The sequence below is a fragment of the Rhyacophila brunnea genome, unplaced genomic scaffold (genome assembly GCF_057557595.1).
Source record: "Rhyacophila brunnea isolate RB1 unplaced genomic scaffold, BYU_Rbru_1.0 scaffold_21, whole genome shotgun sequence".
Taxonomy (NCBI): Eukaryota; Metazoa; Arthropoda; class Insecta; order Trichoptera; family Rhyacophilidae; genus Rhyacophila; species Rhyacophila brunnea.
The window spans coordinates 8,017,014-8,043,029 of record NW_028232871.1 but is presented as its reverse complement, the minus strand read 5'-3'; the positions used below and the strand labels follow the sequence as shown (position 1 = coordinate 8,043,029).

The window sequence follows — 26,016 nt, the reverse complement described above, 5'->3', positions numbered from 1 at the left end:
TAGTGTAACATTATGATTTACTTACAATATGGTCTTATAGCGCCTGTACACATGCATGGAATTACTGTCGGCAATTGTGCTAATTTTAAACTGTCATGAAAATAACTGTGTACACGTAAAAGTGCTGACTGTCTCTCCAATCTCATTCTTCAAGAGTAAGCAAAACGCGAGTTTGTCATTTTATACTACTATCTGACAGGTTGTATTGAAAATCGGAGGTCAAAATGAGTAGTTCGTTTTTTTACAGGCATGTTCTCTATCGCTCTACTGCGCAGGTGCAGATCGAAATAATCTTACTTGCGCGCAATAAATCATCACAATTTGGAATTTTCCAATCTTGTTTGATTTATGCACGCAATCTTGCCAACTGCATGATAATACATATTTTTCCATACATTTTCTTACTGTGCACAGTACATCCATGCACGTGTAAACGGGGTATTAAAGCATGATATTGTTGGGTCAGAAAGGTATAATAAAAAAAATATTTATAAACATGGTAACATGTGTCATGATGGCAACTGATGTACCTTCATCTCGCAACCATCACCGGAATTACCCTGTGATAGTAAGTCTGCGTGGAAAATAAAAATAAAACAGAAAAGCTGTTTTGCGACGGCGAGGTAAAAGCTCCGTGATATGTTGGTCTGGGGCCTAGGGGAAAAAAATCCGCTCACAAAATCGTTACTCACGCGTTTTTTGTCACTAGCTCAATAATAAAAACCTGCGTAAAATAGTAATAATGGTAATCATAATATAAAGAGTATCAATAAAAATTCGATTTTTTTGTTTCAATGACAAGATAAAACAGATTTATATACTGTGTTAATATCACAATCGTAGCTCTTCAATTTTCCGCATAAATGAAAATACTAGTATTGATTAGACATTAAATTGAATATGAATCATATCAATTCTGATAGTTCCTTCAACAGTATAAAGAGGTATTATTTGCTAATATTAATAACGCCTGAATATACTTTATGTTTTGACTATTTATTAAAGTTATACTTCTTTTGGCGCGATCAGATCGGAGTGTATTTTTGACGTGCGACATGTAACACAAAATTAATTTTTTCACACGAAAAAAACGCACTCGGTTGGATTTGAACCACTGATTGTACGGTTATCAGTCGAACGCACTACCTTTACGCCACAGTATGATACTGCAATCGTGACGATTATACAGTATAATATTATAATTTAGAATTGTTCCGTTGTTTAGGCAGCGAATTTGTTATTGTCGGTCATTTGCAATTCCATACGTAAACAAACGATTAAACAGTTGGTACTTTACAAATAAAAACAACGAGAGACCATTATATAATTTAGTAATATAAATTAAAGTGTATAGAAATAAACCAACAGCGTTCCAATAAGTGGTCCTTTTTCTTGAGTGTGTAATTTAACAAGATAATTAAGAGCTAATCAAAGAATCTATTTTATCACAAGTTTGGTTTTTGTTATGTTACGCCAAAGAAGTATCATTTCTAATGCGCGTACATAAGTACACACACCGATTTAATTTATTTGATCCACGTATTATCAAATTATGGTAAGTATTATACAGTGAAAACATTCCTGAATTTTACAAAAGGCGTTTTAACTTTATGTCCAAATATCTCGGGATCCATTTTGATGGACTTGCTCCATGATTATTGTGAGCCATCCAAATGTAAGTTGTTAATATCGTAATTAGACACAGATTTGTATCTTACTATCATAATACAACACAGTATTTGAATCATGTTGTAACTTATATTATATTTAAATCGGTAATAATAATTAATAATTATTGAAATTTGCCAAGCAGATATAGTTCATTGGTAAATATTAGTTTGCTTAGTTAAAATTCAATTATGGACTTGTGGAAAACTGGTAAAATGAAAATAAATCGAGAAGACCAGACAGTTATGGCAAGGTAGAGTCTGGTAGAGTCTGGCAGAGGGTATAACAAAACGTTAAATTTTATATCACGTCAGTTTAAAATTGAATAATATGATCGATCAGCGTGGAGATTCAACTGTACGCTGTATGGAGCGAATGCATATTAAAAATACATTATGAAACCACAATCTCTCTGGAAAGCTTTTTATTTTTTTTCGAAAAAAAACAAGTTTACAAAAACAACATTCTAAAAGAATCAACAAATCAAAAAGTAAATTTATCCGAAGTTTATATATATATATATATATATATTATATCAGTGGCGAAGAGTGGAGGTGGGCGGGGTAAAATCGACATAAATAGTGCACGCTAAATTTTGTGAGTCATATTTATTTGTTTTCATATAGCTAAGAATACAAATTGTACCAATTGTACAAAACCACTGATATTTTTATATATATCGATCAGGGTTTCTCATGTGCGGCCACCAGCGCTTTACAGAATAGTATTTCAAAAATTTATTCATAAAATTATGAAATCGGTTCTATACACATGAATTGACACTTTTAAATTTCTTTCCACGCTCAAATGATTAATGTGTTTTTGTGATGACATCATGTGTGAAATAGAATCAAGCCAATTCCAAGAATTGGCAACAATCATTGCTTTAAATATTAATATTGTCGATTTTTACTACTACTGTATACTGTGAAAGATCATTCAGTGTAATGCACTTCATAAAAAACAAACATCGAAGCCAGTTGACAGATGTCAACTTAGAAGCAACCATGCAGCTCGCATTGGAAAAAGGGAGTATTGAGAAATTTCTATTTGCATTATTTTTAAATAAATAGATATATTATACCAAAATGTTTAAATGTCTTTTTTTAAAAGGACTTATCCACAGAACAATTAAAAACAGAATAATTTATGAGTTTTCTGGACTTGTCTATAAATAAATTGATATATATTTTTAGTAAATAAAATTTAGCTTTAATTTTTTTAAATCACAACAAAAGTGAAATTTGGTGCGGCCACCAGACGTTTCCATAGAATTGTAAATGTCAATTGTGCGGCCATAATTAAATTTTACGTGAAAACCGCTGATCTAGATACATGTAACTAGTGACATATCGTTCTGAAAATTAAGATGTGTAAGTTATTAATACTTAGAAATATTTAAAAAAATAAATATAATAAAATTAATACTTTTTGATTTATAAATAAAGCTTTATATAAGAAATAAATAATTTATCCACAATAGAAGCTATTATTTTATTTTAAACAGTAATGAAAGGGACGAAACCGCAACAATCAACAATATCATTAATTTATAAGTTCAATAGTAAGTACCTCAATTTTATTGTAAAATGAGGTATTTATAAATAACTTTCATTTGATTTCAATTTAGAATTAATTGTTTTCTCTTAGTTATTCCAGACATAATTAATAAACAGTTCATTCATTAATAGCACTACAACCATCTTCACTTAAAGACTTTATTGGAAAATTTTAACGCCTGTATTAATTAACAATATAATTTAACTATAACCAATAATAATTAATAATTTACTTGAGGGTTATTGTTTTTAGTTTCAATAAAATGTTAAAATTAAACCATCACATCTAAAATAGTATAATTTAATTATACTCATATTGCATTGAGTCAAACTATATAATTATTTTCTAGGTAATATTGATAGGTTATTGTATAAATATTGTATGTCTAGTTTTTACTGAAAATTATTGATGTTAATTTATGCGGTGTCAATATGGTACAGGTACCAGTTTGAGAAAACACTGTGTCATTATAATACATTATATTTTTTATTATTGAGGAAAATAACCAGTTTCATTGAGAGAGATATAAATTTAATATGTCTGAAATTAGATTAGAGAAAATATGTTGCAACTAAGCCAAACAAGCCTAAAAAAGCCTAACGAGGTAGCGATAATATAAAATATAAGGACATTCGTGAATAAAAATTGAAAAAGAATATTATATATTATAAATGAAGTAGTATCTCCATGTCATTTTCAGCCGTTAATTAATTCTAAACTATCAAATTAGATTCTCTAAAAAAACATCAAAAAATTTGACTTACAATATCTGTGCTCAGACTGATAATAATTATTGTCTGAACGTCGAAATAAACATCGTACTGAGGAGTTTTTGAATTTAATTTAGCTCTTATAAAATTTTATATAGAAAATCAGAACAATATTACTTATTAATATATAAAACTAATACATACTCATACCCCTTGAGTGTTAAAATTTTAGCTAAGTATACATATTATAATATAATATATAGCATGTAATACCTATATTAAAATCAAACCATGTGGACATAAAGCACCGCCAAAACATTTTATATCCTATACTTATATTATTAAATACATACCTACTTGTTTTCACATACCACACTGCATGTATGCATCTTTATGATTACGACAGTGGCGTGCAGTATTTATTACTGATAATCGTTTTTTTATTAGATTTTAGTATATTATACAATATTTTGAGATATATCATGAGATTTTTGATAATATAAGCCTTTTTGTCTGAAATATAAAGAAAGGTTTAAGTTGATAAATTCGTTGTGAAAAAACTACTGATTAAATATTTTCTTCTCAGTAGTTATTTATAAAATCCACAATTTATGATAGATTTCACAGTAATTAACTGAAAAACGACATTGTTAACTAGTACCTACATCTAAATTACTGATAAAAGTATTACCCTGTTTAACGTTATGTTATAAGTAACTAAAATATTTAACATATTGAGTTAAATATCCCTATGTTAATATTTAAAAGTATGTCCGTACCCATGTTTTTTTTTTAAATTTTTAAATCCACATTTATTATCGTAAGTTATGCAGAAAGTGCTTAGTCCACACAGAACACAAATAATGAAATATGTAATGTTGTATTAGATATGATAATTTAAAACTAAACACCATAATATAATATACAAGATATTAACTTTTTAAATGATACATTATTTATCAGTGGCGAAGGGTGGAGGTAGGTTGTTAAGATCTGATATAAATAGTGCTCACTAAACTTTGTCAGTCATGCGTATTGGTTTTAATTAAACTAATTCAACAATTTGCCATTTTTGCTGGTTAGTTTTTAAAAATCAATTAAATCCTGACTAAACAAAACCATAATAGTTTAGGTGTCAATAACTTTTCACAAAATAAATGGAATATGTATAATATATTTTTTCTGAAAATGGAAGGTACAGCTACTCTCTGCATAACTACATTAAGCTTTGAGGTGAAAAGTAAAACAGAAAATATTAAATTAACAGACGCCACTGAATCATTTTGAAATGCATCCTGGACACGCCTTTGATGATAGTGCCACATATTTAGGGTTGCCCCGACCCATCAACGTGATCAAAATTAAGGCGTGTTCTTTATGCGCCACGAGTGTGTTCAGCGCGGTGTGGCGGAATTAAAACAATAGCCCTGCCACATATACTTGCACAACATGTGAGGGAACATGCTAAAACAATAAGGTCGAGTAGGTCTCAATGGTGCTACACACGACGAGGAGGACGCGGCCATCTTTGAAACTTGATGGACTAATAAGAGAGCGAGGGAACAGCTTTTAGGGCTGCACGCGAAAGTCAATATTTTATTATTTATTTAAATATGTACAATAACATTAAAAATAATAGTACATACACAAAAAAATCAATGTAGTTTTTTGGCGATTCGATTTTGTAATTATTTTTACATGTTATTATAATTTAAAAATCACACATTTCACAGAAGTATAAGCGATTTTCTTATACGTAAAAAAAATACCTAACTACATGTCTTCATTGATAAAAGTGTTATATAATATAAATTAAGTATTCACTATCTTTGGACACACTTGAATAAATTCACTAGCTTATTAAAAAATGATTACCTTTTACGTGAATTCAGCATTTTGGTATAAATGTATGATAAATACAATACGATAATTACGACATGTATTCAGCAATACTGACCTTCCAATGAAGAAGGCAGTAACTCGCAAAATTTGAGAAATTGTTCTCTGCACTTTAAAATCAGTATTTATCGCAGTTACTGTATTATTACTTTGTTTTTATTTAAATATCCTACTTATAAAACATATCACCGTTTTTTTAATAAATTCATTTAATAATAATTATTATTAATTACTTGAAAGTGTGTGAGAGTCAGTTACTTTCTTCTTCCTTGGAAGGGCAGAATAGCGTGCTTTATAAATTAGAAGTAAGTATATTTTTTTCTTGTATAGTGTTAACTGTCAATTCATGGTGAAACTGCATTGTTTTATTTGATTAATCGTTTGTAATTAAATGAAACACATTTTTATAATAATTATTCCACTTTTTAAATAAATTCTGTATCAGAATTATCTAGTTGTAATATTGAGGTAACGATATATACTAATAATAAGTTATGTAGGCGAATTGATCCTTTAGTACTTACTTATTTTTTAATGATTTGTATTTACAGAAAGTTATATAAGTGGATTATTCTTTATATCAATTCCTGAATAGTTCAGCAACCAAAAATTATTCAACGGAATAAAAAGACACCGATTTTTGGTTAGCCGTACAAATCTCTAATCAAATATAATTTAAAAATATTTTTTTCATCCTGTAGGTACCCTCATTCGATAGAATATAGTTACTTAGGTAGGTGCTTATTTTTAAAATACTGTACTTAGTTTATATTAGTGTAACAATATATGTACAATAATTAATAAATATTGATAATCAACAAATCCGATTTATTATTTAAGTTAAAAAAATATATTATTTAGAATATAATTATGATAACAATTAAACAATAATTAAGAACGAACGGCTAGATGTAAGTGCGATATTTCAATACTTATTTGCAGGATGACAGCGAAGATGGCAACCCTGATGATTCTATTTAATGATGGCGTGCAATCAAGAAGCCACTTTCAAGATGGCGGAAACTTGCATCAGGACAAAATGGTCGCACGAAAAAAAAAGCGGGATCTTTTATATTATTAAAAAGAAATGATAAATATAATAGCGTCGATTTTATGCAGTTTGAAAATTGCAACTAATATTTAAGGATTGATCTAAATCTAATACAAGTGCACCGACGGCCATGTTGAATGAATCGTCTTCAAATTTAAATATTCGATTGTAAATGTTATATAACCATATTCAATATTTTGCAAAAAATCTCTTTTTGAAAATATGATCAATATTATATTACTTACATAACTTAATATTTTTACGAATGAAGATAAACCAAGTGAAATCATTCAAAATATATATAATTGCTATGAAAATAATAACAAAATTTCATATACTATATCCATGGTATATAGGTACCTACCTACATACTCAAATTGTGGAAAAAAATGTGGAACAAGTGGCAAACTTCATGAATTCAAGAATGAAAACCTAACCTAACATTATATAACTTAACCTAACTTAATAAATAATCCTGTATATCAGCTATTTTCAAAATTTGTTTCCTGTAAACCGACAAGAACCAAAAATGTTATTTTATATAATATTTACCATCTAATAAAACGGTTAATCAGAATTAAGAATTAGTTTAGTAAGTATATCTACATTTCGTGGCTTGAACATCAATCAGTGATTGGTACGAGAAGATGATTATAATTATTATTTAAAACTTAGGTATTTATATTATTTTTTGTATTGAATACGTTTTTAAGTCATTTGTAGAAGTGTCTCGTAGGCTACATTGCAATAAAAATGTCAAATAGGTATGTTAAATTTGTGTCAATGACATGTAATACGACAAGGAGTAAAAACAAAACTTTCCCCGGGTAAAACAAAAACAAAAACACTTCAAACAAAAAACAAACAAAACAAAACAACAAAAAAAAAATACCCGAAATTCTTTCCGTGAAAATTCATCGGAAGGAAGTGACATGTGTAAAACAAAGAAAAGTTTTTTTTCATTGCGGATGGCGCGAAATGTCGGCAATGATGTAAATATAACGACGAATGAGGCGGGGGCGGTATGGCAACAGGAAGGGCGGAAAGAAGGGGCCGGAAGTGTCCGAAGGGCGGGGCGGGATCCCGTCGACGGAAACTTTTGAAAAGCCCTGGTCCGCAGCGGGACAAACGTATCCGTTTTTGTCAGACTTTGTTTAGAGGAGAGCTAAAAACATCGTTTTGACTACTGGTCGTGAAAACAAAGAACTTACTTCCAACAGAGCAAAATTAGATTCTTGTTTACACTAAACGATAAAACTTTGTTTAATTTTAGATGGTAGGTTATTTTAACTACATGAATATATATATATAATAATATATAGGTATGCAGTATTTATAAGAAGTATATAAAATAAATAAATATAAAACCGGTATTTTGATAAGGAGAGTAATTATTTATTTGTTATCTTCTCCCTGTAATGATAAATTTGGGTATAGGATGATTTGGCACCGGACAACTGGACGCCACGGAATTCGAAAATAAATAGACGTTAGGTACTTTTAGAAAATATATTCAATATTATTATTTATATTTAAATGATTATTTATTATGATTTAATAGTTGGTGAGAATGTCAATATTCAGACGTTAACAATGATTTAATCGTGCATATGTTTAAGTTCCAACGAAAAAAGAGTTTTTTTATTTTATATAAAGCCTTAGGCATGGGAATTTTCAATCCGCGATAAAGAATACATTATAAAGAATTCAAACTACCAAGTAGTAGATAGAAGCTGATTAAAATACTTCGTCTACGTTCTGTATACGTGTCTACGACAGTGCGGCGTCCAATTGTCCGGAGGCCAGTCGTCCCATTCCCATAAATTTTATCATACTAAGTAGTTTGAATCAAACAAGTAAAATACCTGTATAAATACAAAACTAGATAGGTATATATCAAACAGTAGAATATAATATGCTATAGAGCAGTGTCTGTCAAACTTTTTTTAACTGACAAACTGACAAGTTTTTAACCTGGGGAAGGGGAATTCGTATGGTGGCAAAAATCCATCAAAAATTAAATTTACTGTATTATTATGAAGAAGAAAAAATTTAGTACATGTAACAATAAAATAATACTATTTCATCAATATAATATGAATACGTAAGTCCATTAAATTGATAATAATAATTTTATTAGTGAGAAGGGTGCAATTATTTTTTAGACAGAATTATCTTAAAATGTATGACTTAATTAGATAAACAATCACGTAATATCTTATCTACACATCTACGATCTGTAATCGCTCAATTTTTTGTTTTTTTTTAATTTCATAAACATAGATTTAATGGATGTAGAAATTGTCCTGAAAAATGGATCTGAATATCAGTAGTCCGATGAGATGGTTAACTTTTACAGGATAGCATAGCAATGTAGGTAATGTATAGGATTAAGAGGAATAATAGAATTAGTAAAAAACTGAAAAGCTTTTAAAAACAGAACTCTTAATGATGCATTTTTTTTTTGCAAAATTACGAGTCAATTGTAAACTCCAATGGAGAATCTACAGAATAGATGTTAATATATTATATTGTACGAAAACAATTTGGTAAATTAAATGTTCGAGTATAATGGACGTTTTAGCAAGTGCTATAACCGACACCCCGACAAAACCGCCCTGACATTGCCGCCAAACCAAATCCGACCATACTAGTACTCCTCAATACCGCCTGGACAAATCCGCATAGAAAAAAGCGCCCGCAAAAAAAAATATATACCAAATAAAACAATTGCTTTTTTGGTTTTTCGAATTGCGTATAGATAAAAATTTACATACTTGCGATAATCAGTGAAATTTGAGATTTAATCTGTTGCAGCTGTTAGTAGGGTAATAACTTAAAATCATCAGCTTTTAACACTTAGTAGGTACTAAAAATAAAGAACAATGCCAATAATACGTGTTTAATCCTATGCAGCTGCATATCTTATACCTGAGTTTCCTAATGGAGTACCTGGAATATCTAATATTTTTTTTTATCTTTATTTTTATATACATATTATCTTCATTCATATGTTTTTTTGGTACTAGTCGGTTATCCTGGATACAGCGGTAAATACATTTTGAAAATAGCCGATTAACTGGATTATTTATTAGGATAATCTAAAATAACTTAACCTAACTTAAACTAACCCAAACTAACAAATAATCTAGTATATCGGCTATTTTCAAAATGTGTTTGCCGCTATATCCAGGATAAACGTATAGAACCGTTTTTTTATTTGTGTATCTAAAATACAATATTAAGTTAAAATAAAAATTGTCTCATTTCTAAATATTGGTTTGGCGGCAATGTCCAGGCGGTTTTGGTTCAGGCGGTTTTGTCTGGAACCCGTTATAACCATGGAGATATCATGTATCTTATAGCTTAATTCTCAATTGTAAAACGACAACGTTTGCAATTAATACTAAACACTCTTTTATGGTATCCATATATCGTCGCCACAAAATCAAAAGGGCACATGTGCAATTTTGACGGTTTTGAGTAATGAATGCAGTTTTCTTCGTAATTTTTTTCTCTACATTATGAGCAAAACGGCATTTGTGAAGCAAAACCCATGAATTCACAATTGAGCAAAGAAAATAAAGGTTACTTGTGTATTTGTAAACTGATCTTCATTTAATGTATAGGAAAAAGTAACATGTACACAATTTTAGGAACTATGAACAATGTTTACAAAAATAATATAGGAAAAAGGTAACAAGTGTAATTATTTAAACGTGAGTAAGGGCCTTTGTACAAAAAAAATAAATTCGTTGCAGAAATTTGTGAAAACTTTAAAAACATGTTGGCAGCGGACAAAGAGGCCCAAATAAATATTTTGGAAGATCACAATAAGCGTTAAGTGAACGCTCGCAAATCAAAAGATGAAAATAAAGCTATTCATAAATGCATATAGGAAAAAGGTAACATGTGACTTAAAAGCTCTTAAAAATCAAAAATTGACAAATTATAAAAAAAATAAAAACTGCATTTAAATCTTAAGTAATTAGGTCACGTGTTCCAAATTTCATTTCAAAATATTAAGTAATAACCTCTCTACGATTTTTTTTCACTCCGAAAACACTTAAATGCGTTTTTCTCAAAACTCAATTTATGTACAAGTCCCTTTTGCTTTTGGGGCGACGATATTACGTTATATGGTCATGAAAATAACAGTTTCGTATAACGTTTACAAATTATTTAGAGTAACTCTTTTAAATATAAATTCAAAATTCTTAATGTTCAACTGTTTACCTGGGGATTGATACATATATTTTGTTTTATACATCGTCATAATGTTATCGTTAATAAGAATGCTCCAATTTATATAATATACAAAAGCAATTTGAAAAATTATAAAGATGTAGAACTAGTTTTGTATGTATTTTGACAAAAGTGACATATCGCGTGAAACGCAAACAGTTAAAAGCGTTCTTCAGTTACATAATATTTTGTATAAATACCACACTTCACAAAAACAAATATAATAACTAACTATACCTTTGAAATTAATCAAATGTAAGTGAAGTACTTACTGCATTGAAATATGCATAGACGACATCAAAGCCTCGCCGAGCAACGAAGCCTCTTTATAAATAATACGTATGTCAAATTTGAACTGTCACTACAAAACATTGTCAAAATACTGTCAGAAACAAACTGCGCCACGAAAATGTCAAACAGGTTTAACGGTGTATCTGAGAAGAGAATAGATGTAATTGAATTTCAGACAAATAATTATTTATCTATTCAAAAATAATAATGTGTATAAAATTATGTTATTTGTTATCATATAGTTTTAATATTTATATTATAATCTATGATACCTAGGTAAAAGAATTTAATTCGCAATTCTTTAAAATAAGACCAGGGACCAGACACCTCATGGGTGTGGTGGAGTAACTGGCAACTGATCTCGAGTGTGGAAGAATATGGAATAAAGTTAAACACGTGTCCAGAATACGCTTGTACGTCGTTCTAACAACTGCTCTTGGTGTATGCACTGACGCTCATTCAATATTGGTGTATTTGAAGGTTGCAACGCACACTATTGCAAGTATATAATGTTTGGTTCATTTTCGTAGGACACTTACTCAATATCCAAGACCCTTCGTCAAAATATACTGTGTTGGGGTATAACATATCGAAATTATATTTGTTAATCTGTTCTGTGAGTAAGATTAATAAATAAAATAAATACAAAACAGAATATGTAGTACTAGTTCCACTAACTTTAATATTAGTCAGGTAGGTACCGGTTTCATCGGCTTCAAAGGGATATTGTCAACTGGTAAAATTTTACACTATTTTGAAAATATAAATAATAATAAAATATAATTGTAAGAAATTTTCTGTACTAAAATAAATCAAATAAACTTACCTAGCATATCAGAAAACATATTTATAAATACAATTAGGTACTTAAGATACATAAAGTGAATATTAATTTTTAAATAATAAAAACTTAGGAATTCAATATATGGTGAAGAATTGGAAGGCAATTAATGGTCATTAACAACAGAAATTGTTAACAAAAATATGTGTTTCTTGGAAGAATTAATAGCACCTACGTATATAAAATAAATTAAGTTCGTTATAATTTTTACAATACCTCACAATAGATTGTAGTACAATTAGTGGGTATAATATACTTATATATTATTTAGTCATCAAACAATTATATTATATGCGGATTGATTCACATTCATAAAACTAATACCTTACTCACTGTGGTGTTGAAGAAAATAATTATTAATTACTCTGACATTACAAAACAATCTTTATCAATTTACTTCAACATAAATTACGTTTAACAATACGGATTTAAGTGTCTTTTTTATGTTATATAATGTTAGTTTTTAGCCAATTGAATGTGTTATACATTTTTATAGATTCAAATTTGAATTAAAATTGGGTTTTTATTACACTAATAGTACTCACAACCGGGTCTAGGACGATTTGGCGCCGGTCCAACTGGACGCCACGCAATTCGAAATAATATAGACGTTAGGTACTTAAAGGTACGATAAAAAAATATATAATTAATATTATTATTTATATTTAAATTATTATACTATGATTTAATAGTTGGTTAGAATTTAAATATACACACGTAAATAATGATTTAATCGTGCACATGTTTAAGTTCCAACTAAAAAAGACTTTTTTATTTTATATAAAGCCTTAGGCATGGTAATTCTCAATCTGCAATAAAAAAAACATTATGTTAAGAGTAAAATGAATTAAAACTACTAAGTAGTAGATAGAAACTGATTAAAATTACTCGTCTGCGTTCTGTATACGTGTCTACGACAGTGCGTCGTCCAATTGTCCCATTCCTTCACAACCATACACCAAACCAACATTGCAAAAGCTATATCTGATATATAAAACGTGCATATTGTTTTAATCAATAAAATGATTTTACGTCAACTAAATCGTATTTTTGTAAGAATTTTATTTAAAAAAAAATGTGAATAATCAGTTAGGGCATTTTATCTGACGACTTATTTATATCTACATAATGCAAAGTAATCTATTTTCTATCAAGCTAAGCCGAGACAAGAATCAAAACAAAGAAACGTCTTCGATATTCAAAATTCGCCGCATAACGTGTCGTCAGAAGCAAATAATAGATACGCAGGGTTGCCAAAAATTCAATTAAATATTTTTTAAGCATAATTAAAAAAAATACGCTTAATATATTTGATGATTCTCCGCTGAAGAGTTAAGAAAATTTGGCATTGCGTAGGTATTGAATAAATTAATATTAAGGCTAATCCTTTGCCTACCTGAGCACCTAGCGGAAAAATACGAAGCGTTCAATTTGAGACATTTTTTTGATAATTTATAATTTTAACTGTATTAGTTAATAAATATGTACTTATCTGAAAAGATTAAAAAGAAAATTATTTGGTACTGTTTGGTTATCAGGAATACAGCGGAAACACATATTGAAAATACCCGATATACTGGATTATTTGTTAGTTTGGGTTAGTTAAGGTTAGTTTAGGTTAGGTTTGGTTAAGTTAACCTAACAAATAATCCAGTTTATCGGCTATTTTCAAAATGTGTTTTCCGCTGTATTCCTGATAACCGAACAGAATCAAATATTTTTTATTTTAAGTCAAAGACAAGCTTACAATTTTAATGACTGAAATTGTGCACTATTTATGGCGGATCTTAACAGCCTACCGCCACCCTTCGCTATTGTTATATTATGGAGTTTGGATCATTGAATATAGCTGACTAGGTATATAGAAAAACGGATATGCGGAAATTATAATTGTAATACGCTATTTACAGAGTTTGGCATAATTGGACACTACGGGAAATGGATATTAAAGAATTTGTAATTGCTGTAATGTATTTAATATCGCCGATCATTATGCAGACACGGATTGAGTTGTTTATCGCTATATATATATATATATATATAATATTACAAAATATTGTAAAAGTACATGACCCTAACACAAAATAATATTATAGTCTGTTGGGAGTATGTATGAGTTGAGTCAACATCTGCTCCGGTGAAACAATCCAAGTTTCGCCACTAAACGTCAGACAAACTGTCAAAAACACGTGTCGGATCACCGAAGGGAGTTTCCCATTTCCCGAGCATTTCCACCCGAATTCTTCAAGTGTTACCCTCCCCCAACCCTACAGTGTTGCCAATGAAGATGTTTCCATGACATCTTTTTTGAATCTACCGTGCCTGGATTGAGAAACGTAAATCTATTTTCTGAATATTTGATTATATTCTCTCTATGAATGGATCATATTATTGGTGCGGTATGGCGTTTATACGGATTCTTGTCGCTCGCCAATATGTTACCCTTTTCTGGGTTATTCTATAATAATGAATTCAAACTCAGAAATATAGTAATAGGAACCATGAAAACATATTCAATATTCTGAAATCATGTCTTGCAATCGATAACCATTCAATAACGTTTTACTATTTTACAACGTTTTTATTAGCTCGTATTCTTGTTTGTCCAGTACAAATCTTGCAATCGATTTTTAACTAACTTCCCGACTAGCTAGACATTTGATACTTAATATATCAGAACACGATGGCAATGCATTCTTTTAATACTTTAAGCCATATTTAAGTAGAATTGAATTCATTTTCAGTTAATTCGGTTTTGTATGAAAAGTTATTTCGGAAGTAATCCGTAATCCAATCCACTATTATAGGTTGCTAAGGGGGTGGTCCTAGCAACTAAATTATTAATATATACGTGCGTTACTATGGAAATCAAAGTGACATTTCAGTATTCTATATTTGTTTGTTGCAAAATAGCAAAAAAGTGATTGGTTAACAATTGCCTTATTTGTCCTAAATTATTAATACATAGAATTGTCAAGTTTATATGATTCAACAGAAAATTAAAAACGTGGCATATAAAAAGTTCTTTTTATCTTGTAATTATTTAGTATCAAATGGAATGCAAATTTGTTAGGTACTTACCGACCTATTTTATTAGTCATCATCTACTGAGGATTAGATGATTTACACGTAACAAACAGCTGCTGTGTTTGGGCTTAAATTTTTCTTTCCATTATCTAAAAATTTACAAGGTGCATGATGTCATATGAGTTTTATACTTAAGAGTAGACAAGTCTTGATAATGGTGTGACAACCAAAATAGCTATCGAATTTAAAAAAAAAACAATTTGTATAATTTAATATAAGTAATTCGAATCATTTTGTAAAACTGAATTCTACCAAGTAAATAATGTTGACTAAATTAATACAAGATTAGGAGAGGCGTATTGATCCTGGCTAATGATAATGATTTTTTGAAGTTATACTTCTTTTGGCGCGTTTGGGAAAACAGATCAGAGTGTATTTTTGGCGTGTGACGAAGTTGCGCGCGCCGATGCAACACAATTTATTACTATGATTATATTCATTTCGGTCTCGAGGGTACATGCGCATGCGCATAGTGTCATTTAGTTAGTCGTTCAATAGAACCAAGTAAAAAGCACGTGTCGTAAACATAACCAACATTTCTACACTGTTAATTTATATTTATAAAACTTTATTAATATTGGAGTGTATATTTATTTTTCATTGTAAAGATTGTGTATCAAAATTTGAGGTTATATTTGTGTTTATTAGTTATGAGTAAAATTATATATCAATAAAGAAATAAATTTTGTGAATGTTGAGTTGGTAAATAATTCAAAAAACATATTAAAATTTTATTTTTTATTAATTCATCATGGGCACTTCTGAATCGATTATAACTGCCGTATGGTAAAGATGAGTTTTGGTCCAATACAATAATTAAATTACAATTATCATATGCTATATGAGACACAGATGAATAGCGTACGTTTTCATCAACCTAACCCACTGTAATATTAATAGACTCAGGTAATGGTTTATTTCGTCTTGTTACGCTAAAAATTAAAAGTGCATTGGGAATAACTTTTAAGACGATTTCTATCCATTATCAGAAAATTTCAAAGTTGCATGCAGACATTGCTTTTTATATGGGGTAAATAGTGCTTTAAATTAAATGTATATAGCTTGGAAACGTTTATAATATTAACTAGTTTTTTTTAAAGTTTTTTCTCTCTTTTTCTATAATATATTTCCATTGACTGTTGGCAACACTGTCTTCCCACTTCTCGCCCAAAAGCTCCTGAGAGGATTTCCCTGACGTATTCATAGTAATATTATAACATACCCAGTTGACTGAGATTCGTGAAACATTAATACACTTAATGAATGAGATATTTGCGTAATTGTCATGTTTATAATGAAAATTTGAAGTACACGAATATGAGAGACCTTGGAATAATGGAGTGCGAAAAATTTAATACTAAATATATTAATGTAAATACAGATGTCATAAGTATATATAATTATTTTAGTCATATCATTAATTCAAAGTGTCACATTCATATTCCATTTTCATTACTTTATAATAAGAAAATGTAATAAGTAATAAAATACGTAGAGGATTTCTGGTGTAACGTAATTGCATGCATTGAAAATATACCTAGTCAAAAAATAGGTATAGGGATGAGCAATTATAAGAAAAAGACACAAGATTGATTTTTTTTCTTTTACACCATTGCAACGTACCCTGCGGCAGAATAGCTAGGCTTTATATTCCTATAACTCGACCACTTTAACTTTGACTGCACAGATGAATGGATCTTTTAGATAAACAGTTCACCTTGACGGTTGCCACTTGGACGGCATCCAACGTTAAATTATTGTGGATGACAAGTAGATTTATTTAGACTTAGTAATCAGTGATTACCAAGTTACGTACGAATGAGTATCCAATAATCTTATACATTTTTATAATTTCTCTGTCCTTGCGAACATTGATCATGAGTCTCCATTGTATATTTTATACATGGGTTTAATGAATGGTACAGTGAACAACTGGTCTTGGTAGAAAATATGTTAAAATAACATCCACAATGTGGAGGCACATAAATGTTCAGTATTAGAGCACAGACGACATTTTTTTTCTTATGTTATAATTTTTCAATATCTATATAATATTATGATATCGCTCATAGAATAAGTGAATTCAATCATGTAAGTCAGAATAAAGTACTATTCAATCAATGTGTGCTAATATCGCTAAAATTTGCATGGTAATTATTCCGTTAAATTAAAATATATATAAAAGGGAACACGGCATGGATAGGTGAATATTAGACGTCACTAAAAAACTTCAAAATAAATATTTGTATTACGAGATACACTGATGAAATGACAACGTGTTGGACATATTGCTTGACAAGTTGATAATCGGTATGTAAATGCCGTCATTTACTGATATATTCCTAAACTCAGCTGTATAAATGAATTGATAGTTTTATGGAAGAGTCTAATAACAATTGACTGAGGTGAAAAGGGTCTTAATCTACCTCTGGATGATGATGACATCAATAATTAAATTAATTATTAAAATACGGTTTAACATTTTATTACAATAACAATATCTATAGAGTAAAGCTTAAATTAATATTTCATATACTATATTTTCAGTATACATGAGCGCTGTCCAACTGGCGGCCCGTCAATTTTTTTTTGCAGCCCGCGAACTGTACAGCAATTTTTTCATCAAACATTGGGGAGAGAATTACCCATTATACATTAAAATATGAAAACATTTCATTATAATACTAAATAATAAAAATACTTTTTCAAAACAAAGAAATATACTGCTTAAGAGCGTACATAAGTGAAACGGCAAATAATTTTCAACACTATGTGGAACGAAATTTTGGCTGCGTTGCCATTTGGAGAGGGATAGTCGAACTGTTTGCATGTCAAATTCTTTTGTGATGGAGTCGGATGAATATATTCTTAAATCGTGTAAAGATGACTAAAAAACGTTCTGCATGTACTTCAAAAAGAAAACATGTCAATGAATATACTATTATTATTATTACGAATATAATAATAAACATAACATAAAAAGCACGCATGTTGAACTTTTATGACAAATTATATTTCATTTGGCTTTTGTCATTTGCACCCGCAATCCGCGCGTCGCCTAGTCGCGATCTTTTTAAACCATGCTTCAGCTGAGGTATAGCCTTAATTTTTCCAGCTTGAAAAAAACATAAATTTGTTGATGAGAATTTCAATATTGCGTTACAAATAAATAAATATGACCAATTAGTTTTATTCATCGGGCAACATTTTGCCAAACGTATTCGTTTATTCAAACATTCCCTAAATATGAGTGCTACTAATAAAAGAAAGATTGAACTTGATAATCGAGAATATCAAGAACGGTGAAAGATTAATAATTATCTCTTTATTCTTACAAAGGTAAGCCACAGTATTTAGAATGTTTACAAACTATAGCTCTGTGCAAAGAATACAACTGAAAGCTTTGTTTTGTAAACGTAATTAATTTATAGGGAACTTAATAATATTATTGTTTTTATTATTTCTAGTTAATATGTTTATTTTTGATTTTTTTTTTGTATAAAGAAATAACTTTTGAATTGACATTAACTGACTTTTCATTTGCCTATCCTTTTTGGCCCCGAAATTTTTGCTAAAGAAATAATGGCCCGTGGCCTAAAACAAGTTGGACAGCGCTGGTATTCATGATTAAAAAGGTTAATTAAGATCTATGATCTACGACCTACGGATTTTCATTTCTTTCCAAGTTTCGTTTCGTTTTGTTGTGACATAAGACACAACATGCTCGCCGCAAGGATGATGGATGTAAATGTGTCCCCCTTTATTTAAGCCCCCCATTGAGACAATGTCGAAATATATAAAACGCTTTGCCCTTTACTTGAAATATTATCCACACAATGTTTGCCGTCTAAAAATATAGGGGACCGGAGGAGGAATTTAAAATAAGCATGTAAGTGTACATCAATCATAAAATATTTGAAGAATATTAATATTAGGATTTTTTTAATAAAACCATCATCATCAGGCGGGGTCAATCCACTGCTGGATGAAGGCCTCCCTAAGCTTCTTCCAACTCTCTCGGTCTTGTGTCGTTTTTTATCGTTTACTTTATCAGTTCGTCAATCCAGCGGCTTTTAGGGCGACCCGGTGGCCGTTTCGTGCCCCTTGGGTACCATTGGATGACAGCATTTGTCCAGCGGCCGTCCGTTCGGCAAACAATATGCCTCGCCCATTTCCATTTCAGCTGTTTGGCAACGTCTATTACATCGCGTACTCCTGTCTGCTTCCACCTCTCCATGCCTCGCTGTGCGACTCTTAGGCCTTTGGATATCTCTCGTGTTGAGGGTCCACGTCTCGCAGCCATACGTAAGCACGGGTAGCACACATTGGTCGAACACCCTACGCTTAAGACACAATGGTAGGTCACTCTTGAAGATACTATTCAGACGTCCGAAAGCATTTCATCCCAGCTTTGTTCTTCGAGCATTTTCATCGTGCATGCTACGTCTATGGACACCTTCTGTCCGAGATAGACGTAGCTGCTGACTTGCTCAAGTTGGGTGCCATTAATAAAGATAATCGCAGGGTCCAAAAAACAGTTCCTCATCACTTTTATCTTTGATACGTTTATCTTTAGGCCCCTTGGGTACCATTGGATGACGGCATTTGTCCAGCGGCCGTCCTTTCGGCGAGAAATGTGCCCCGCCCATCTCCATTTCAGCTGTTTGGCAACGTCTATTACATCGCGTACTCCTGTCTGCTTCCTAACCCATTCGTTTCTCTTACGGTAATTTTGCGTGATGCCCAACATACACCTCTCCATGCCAATAAAATAATAGTAAGTAAATAATAAATAATAAAATAACATCACTATAAGAAGTGTATGTTTGTGATTTTCTAATATTTTCCGTTTGATCCTTGTATTGACAATTACCGTGATATAAGTAAATAAGCATGAATAAATTTAATGTAGGTACTGTAGCTAATTTTGTAAGTATGTTTTATATTATTAAATATAACCAAATTAACTAGGTATCGAATGAAAACTTTATTGAGATCCATGATGTTATAATATAGTACATTGTTATATTTCTACGATTATTATACAATTTAGAACTAGCGATAGCCCACGGCTTCGTCCACGTGAAATTATGTTGAAATAAAAATTAAACTTAATGAAAAAGTAAACTGATTCTACATGATTTTTTTTTTACAAACCAGTTTACCTACCCGTGATACAATTGTATTATTAACCCCAATCAACCCTAGCTATCGAGAACGGTTGGATGTAGCCACACCCGCCTACACTCAACTCACCTTACCATCGCACCACTGCTATCTGACATGTTAAATTTAATATTATTTATACGTCAAGTTATCATTTTGTAAAATTAAATCCTATCAAATAAATGCTAATTGAATTATTCAAATAAATGTAACGTTATAATTAAAACATTTCGTTTATTCAACAAACAATTCACAAGATTTTGAAAATTTAACATTTCATATATTGAACATAATATGTAACTTGAAAATACCTCAGATATGTACCCACCAGAAAAATCATATTTGAAAAAAAATAGAAGCTTCACGGGAGTTGCATTGTGCAATAACCAATATGCTAAGTTCAATATATGGAATGTTACATTCTCAAAATCTTGTGAATTATTCGTTGAATAAAAAAACTAGTTTATTAAAAATTGTTGGCAAGTTAAATAAGACGTTATAACTAAAATATTTGGCAAGAGCCGGGCGTCGGTTAGTAAGGTAATTAATATTCCTTGATTTAATATACAAAAACCGATAGTCAATAATAACGCAATTTGATAAGCATTTTTTTATGTATGACCATGTATGACTTACTAGTTTGAATTGTCACTATTAGTTAGGAAGCTCGAGCATCGTATATTTTTTAAATATGATTTTCTCTAGTTGGTTATATCTGAAGTGTTTTCAAGTTATGTATGTTTTATATTTAAACGATTTTGTGCGTATATTTTAATAGGTCGTGTAATAAATGTAATAAATCTTCAATCTTTATAGGTACTCGGGTGAAAACAATATTTAAAAATATGACATTTTAGGCTTTTTAGGTTGTTAGGCTTTTTTATTTTGAGAATGCATTTTCTAAAATATTTTTGTAGAAGACAATAATTGACAAGACAAGGACCCTTCTACAATCTTCTGAAAGTCTTAAATTAATAATTTGTAATGTTAATTTTATGTTAAAATAAATAAATAAGTAATAACAAAATTACATGAAAATTTTCTTTAGCACATCTTGAAAACTGCAGTAATATTTTAGTTTTCTATTACACTTAAACTAAACTAAAAACTTTTTTGCAACTGAAAGGAATTAGTAATTAAAGAAAATCTGTCTTTGGCATTAGTTAGTATTTTATCAAAGAAGTAGGTTTTTTAATAAAGTATAATCCCGACGTTAAGAATTATTTCCAGGATACCAAACAGCATTCGCAAAAGTTTTCTTTTGAGCCAAAAGGGGGGCGCAAAGTTCGAGATGTGTGTATATATTTCGGAGGCAGCTTGATATCTTGTTGAAGAGGATTCCATTAATATTTCTGGAGAAGTTTCGACGAGAACTTGCGACTGCAGACATGCTGCTATTTGCAGTTGAGAATTTACACATTTTCACTCGCGGATAGACACGAAAAAGTACACACAGTATTTTAATTCGGTAAACAATTTTGCTACAATAAATATTTTTATAAATTTTCTGATTTTTCTACGTATTTGTTCACGTATAAACACTCAAACACTCACACAAGCAATAATATTTAAATTAAATAAAGATTATAATATATTATTTACTTCAGCGTGTACATGGTGGTAAGCCATGAAAACTCAGAACAAACGTATACTGAGCTTTTGAGGGGGATTGCTTATACCACCAGAGGCACCTAGCGGCAAAATACGAAGCTTGCAATTTGAGACATTTTTTGATAATTTACAATTTCAACTGTATTAATTAATAAATATTATGTATCTGAAAACATCAAAAAGAAAAATACATTTTTAAGGCATAGATAAACAACTTACAATTGTAAAAAAACTTTTAAATGAATTTATATTTATGTCCACAGTTACGTTATTATTACATATATTTTATGGTCAAATTTATTATTAAAATTTAGTTTATTAAGTTTTCTATGTCTTGACATAGAGATTGTTGACTAATTTATAGTTTTAATATACTTTATATTTATTTTAAAAAACATCCATTTTTATAAAAATATAAATGTGTAACTTTAAATCCTTTTTATTTATATGAAATATTATATAAGGTATGGTCCCAATATTGAAGCTCGATTTGACTCGACTGAATACTTATACTTACCTAGGCTATTAAATAATAAATAAACAATGTTATGGTGTAATCCATAATCGGTTAGGTAAACTGTAGGCATCAACCACGCCACCAAAATACCAGGCTTTAAGAAAGTAGGTATCGATATTAGTTAAATTTAATATTCCTACTTATATGGTAAGTTTTTATAATTTAAATTCAAATTGCTTCAAGTAAAATTAATTTTATAAATGAATTATATTTTAATTATTCTAAAAAAAAGTAATTACCCCTAACAACGATGGATCTTAAAAAAAAGCTTTCAAAAGACAACTAAAAAAATTTTAAGACCTTTCAGAATATATAATTATGAGTAAATTGGTTTTAATTTAGCTTAATAGGTGCGCCATTGAAAGGGTAAAGTTGCCAATGGTCGGCCCCGTCGAAGTTAAAGAAAAGAGTAATTTGGGAGAAATTGGAAACGCCAGAAGAAAAGCGTAGCCACCTATGGGTAGGTGTGAAGACAGAAATAGAGTAGGCAGCTGGAATGGCGGTAGATAAAACTCATTGGATCGGTTAAACTGTAGAAAAGCTATCACGGCCTTAGTGTTTCACAATGGGTCGTGGAAATTGGAGTAATGTTCACATTTATCCTAGCGCCATAGTTTTCCATCGAAAGGGTTTTCTTTCACTTCGGAAAATTTCATTCACTGAATCAAAATCTAAATTCAATAAAACCGTCATCTTTTCATATTACAAATACAATGATAGACCATTCATCACCATCAAAGTTGAGAATCATGAGCACTCTAAAATACATCCGGATTATAAATCAGCATCCTATCTTTCTCTTATCACTACAATAGGCCATTATCCCCAATGACAGTAATGCAGTAATTATTTTTTTGTATACCATGTCCGATCCTTATAAGATCATATGGGCCTACACTGAGTGGAGGTTTTTATATTAACAGATTTTGTTTTTGCAAGAAATGGATGTTAACCACTTGCTCAACCTATTAGGTCCATACTTTAACTCAAATTGAAAAGCAATGTATGTATCACTCAAACAATCACACCCAGGCTTTGAAAAAATTACATAAATGTCTTGTGACCTCACCGAAAATTTAACTGGAAGCCCCTATATGTGAAGCCAGTTTATCACGGATAGCCACCTAAAACAATTACATTTCACATTTGTCTTGATTTATTATTTATCTGTCTGTAACGCATAAACTGTCTTTCTCTGTAGCGCGCAGGCTTCTTTAATGCACGAGCAGATAAATATAAGCCTTAATCACTAACCAAACCATAATGACATAGGTAATTTAGATACAAAATATTATTTTATCAAAGTAAAGAATATAAATATAAAATTATATTTGATTTAATGACATAATTTTAGATGTTTTATAGTTAGAAAAATGTTTTTTACTATTATCTATTATGACTTGGTTACGCAGTATTTAACTGAATTTACTTAATAATTTTTCTGTAAAACCAACCAAGACTATCTGCAATTTGTACCCTTAGTCCATGACAAAAAAACAGAACATGACAAAACAGAAAATGACAAAACAGAACCTGACAAAACAGAACAACGATAAATATAACTATGACTTTTCAGAAAAAAAATAAATTTAATATTGAAATTGTCCTATCTCTATTATGTTGATAGATTTTTTATAGCACAGATTTTCAATACGCCATAATAAATCAAATTATATACCTAATTTCTGCATTCCTAATCGCTAGAAAGCCTCAAAACGGGACTTAACTCGGTGTTACCGGCAAGCATTGGATATCTCATCTTAATCAATATAATATGTTCAAAATGATTGGCTGACTAGGTACAACGAAATAATGACCTAACTTAACCTAACCCTAACCTAAGCTAACCTAAATAGATTCCACAAAAATTAATGTTTCATTTTTCCTTTGGCTGTTCTGTTTTGTCTCTGTTCTGTTTTGTTATGTTCTATTTTGTCCGGTTACCCATTAGTTCAATGATTACAAATACGTATGGTTCATAAGTGTAGGTACTGTTTGTGTCAGATCTTAACAACCTACCTCCAACCTTCGCCACTGCCTGAAACGCAAAAAATACTGAAATAGGTAAGTATAGGTAATAACTATTTTTTTAGATATAAATTCAAATTCCATCAAGTATGTACTTTTAGTCGATATATATATATATAATAATAAATATTTACTTTAGAAATACTCGTAGAAAGAATATATTCCCAGTTAACGATGTATTATTTTCTTACACGTCGTTTCCACAAAAACAAAAGTAGGTTAAACCAATTTATGCGTCTATTATTAGCTGAAAATGTTAGTTTTATTTCCCTTTATTCTTTTGGGAGTATCTAAAATCTACTTTGCTCGGTAGCTGTTGTATTACCGATCGCCCCAAATACGCAATACAGCCGACTCCTCTCAATTATTCAATGAAAAAGGTAAACAAAACATCGATTCTTCTAATATCTAATATGATTACGAGAGTATTGACTTGTATTATTACGTTTTCCTGATACTTTCTGATAAATGTATTAATAATTTAATACAAAGTAGTGTCCACGTACCTACAATTCGATGACTGAAATAGGAGAGAGCTTATTTTAATATGTGACGTGCGTGACGATTGCGTTTCAATTTAGATATGAAAACGACTTCGGGGTTGTAGGTATTAATTGACAATTTATAATAATTGACCGCTAACATACAAACCAAAAATTTTAAAATTTTAAACAATAAATATAACTAAAGTTATAAAAATATCAACAACAAAAAAATCTATGTTCTAAATAGTACTTTTATCGGTATAAAGATAATATAAACAGAATTGTTTCAGTTAATTTAAATTTGTAGCGTTCACGTATTGTATTTTCTTAACGTATTAGATCGCGTGCAGTTATATTTACCTACTGTCCCTATATTGATAATTTATAGTATAAAATTGGGGGATAAGGTGCAATGAGTAGCAATATCGTGTGGCGTTATTTTATCAGATATAATAGTAATCAATCGGAAAAGAAATTCAGTACATTCCATAAGATATGACATCTGAATATTTGGATATTCTTAGTTTATTAACCTAACTAAAACTATAGGTACCCGCTTTGACTACTAACCTACCGATCAAGTACTTACCGACTATATTCAGTCTGTGGCACTGAATTTCGAATTACGATGGTAGTGCGTGATTGTCTTAGAATGCAATGCGGTAACCTGTTCAAAATAAATAAAGATTTTCGATTACAAATTTCCATTACCATTTATATCATCAGTTTTTTTGTATAAACAGTTTACCATAGTGCCATTGAAGTATTAGCAATAACTAGCACTGCAATAATTGAAGCTTATAGTTTCGTTTCATAGCCTAATTATAAATGTCTTGCTACCGATTAAAGTAACAGCA

General features: G+C 30.1%; 1 protein-coding gene across 1 annotated transcript in view; it reads right to left on the bottom strand.

Moving 5' to 3' along the window:
• Nucleotides 1-26,016, bottom strand: part of Sema2a (Semaphorin 2a) — a 515,286-nt gene that overhangs the window by 384,795 nt on the left and 104,475 nt on the right. The window lies entirely within an intron of this gene.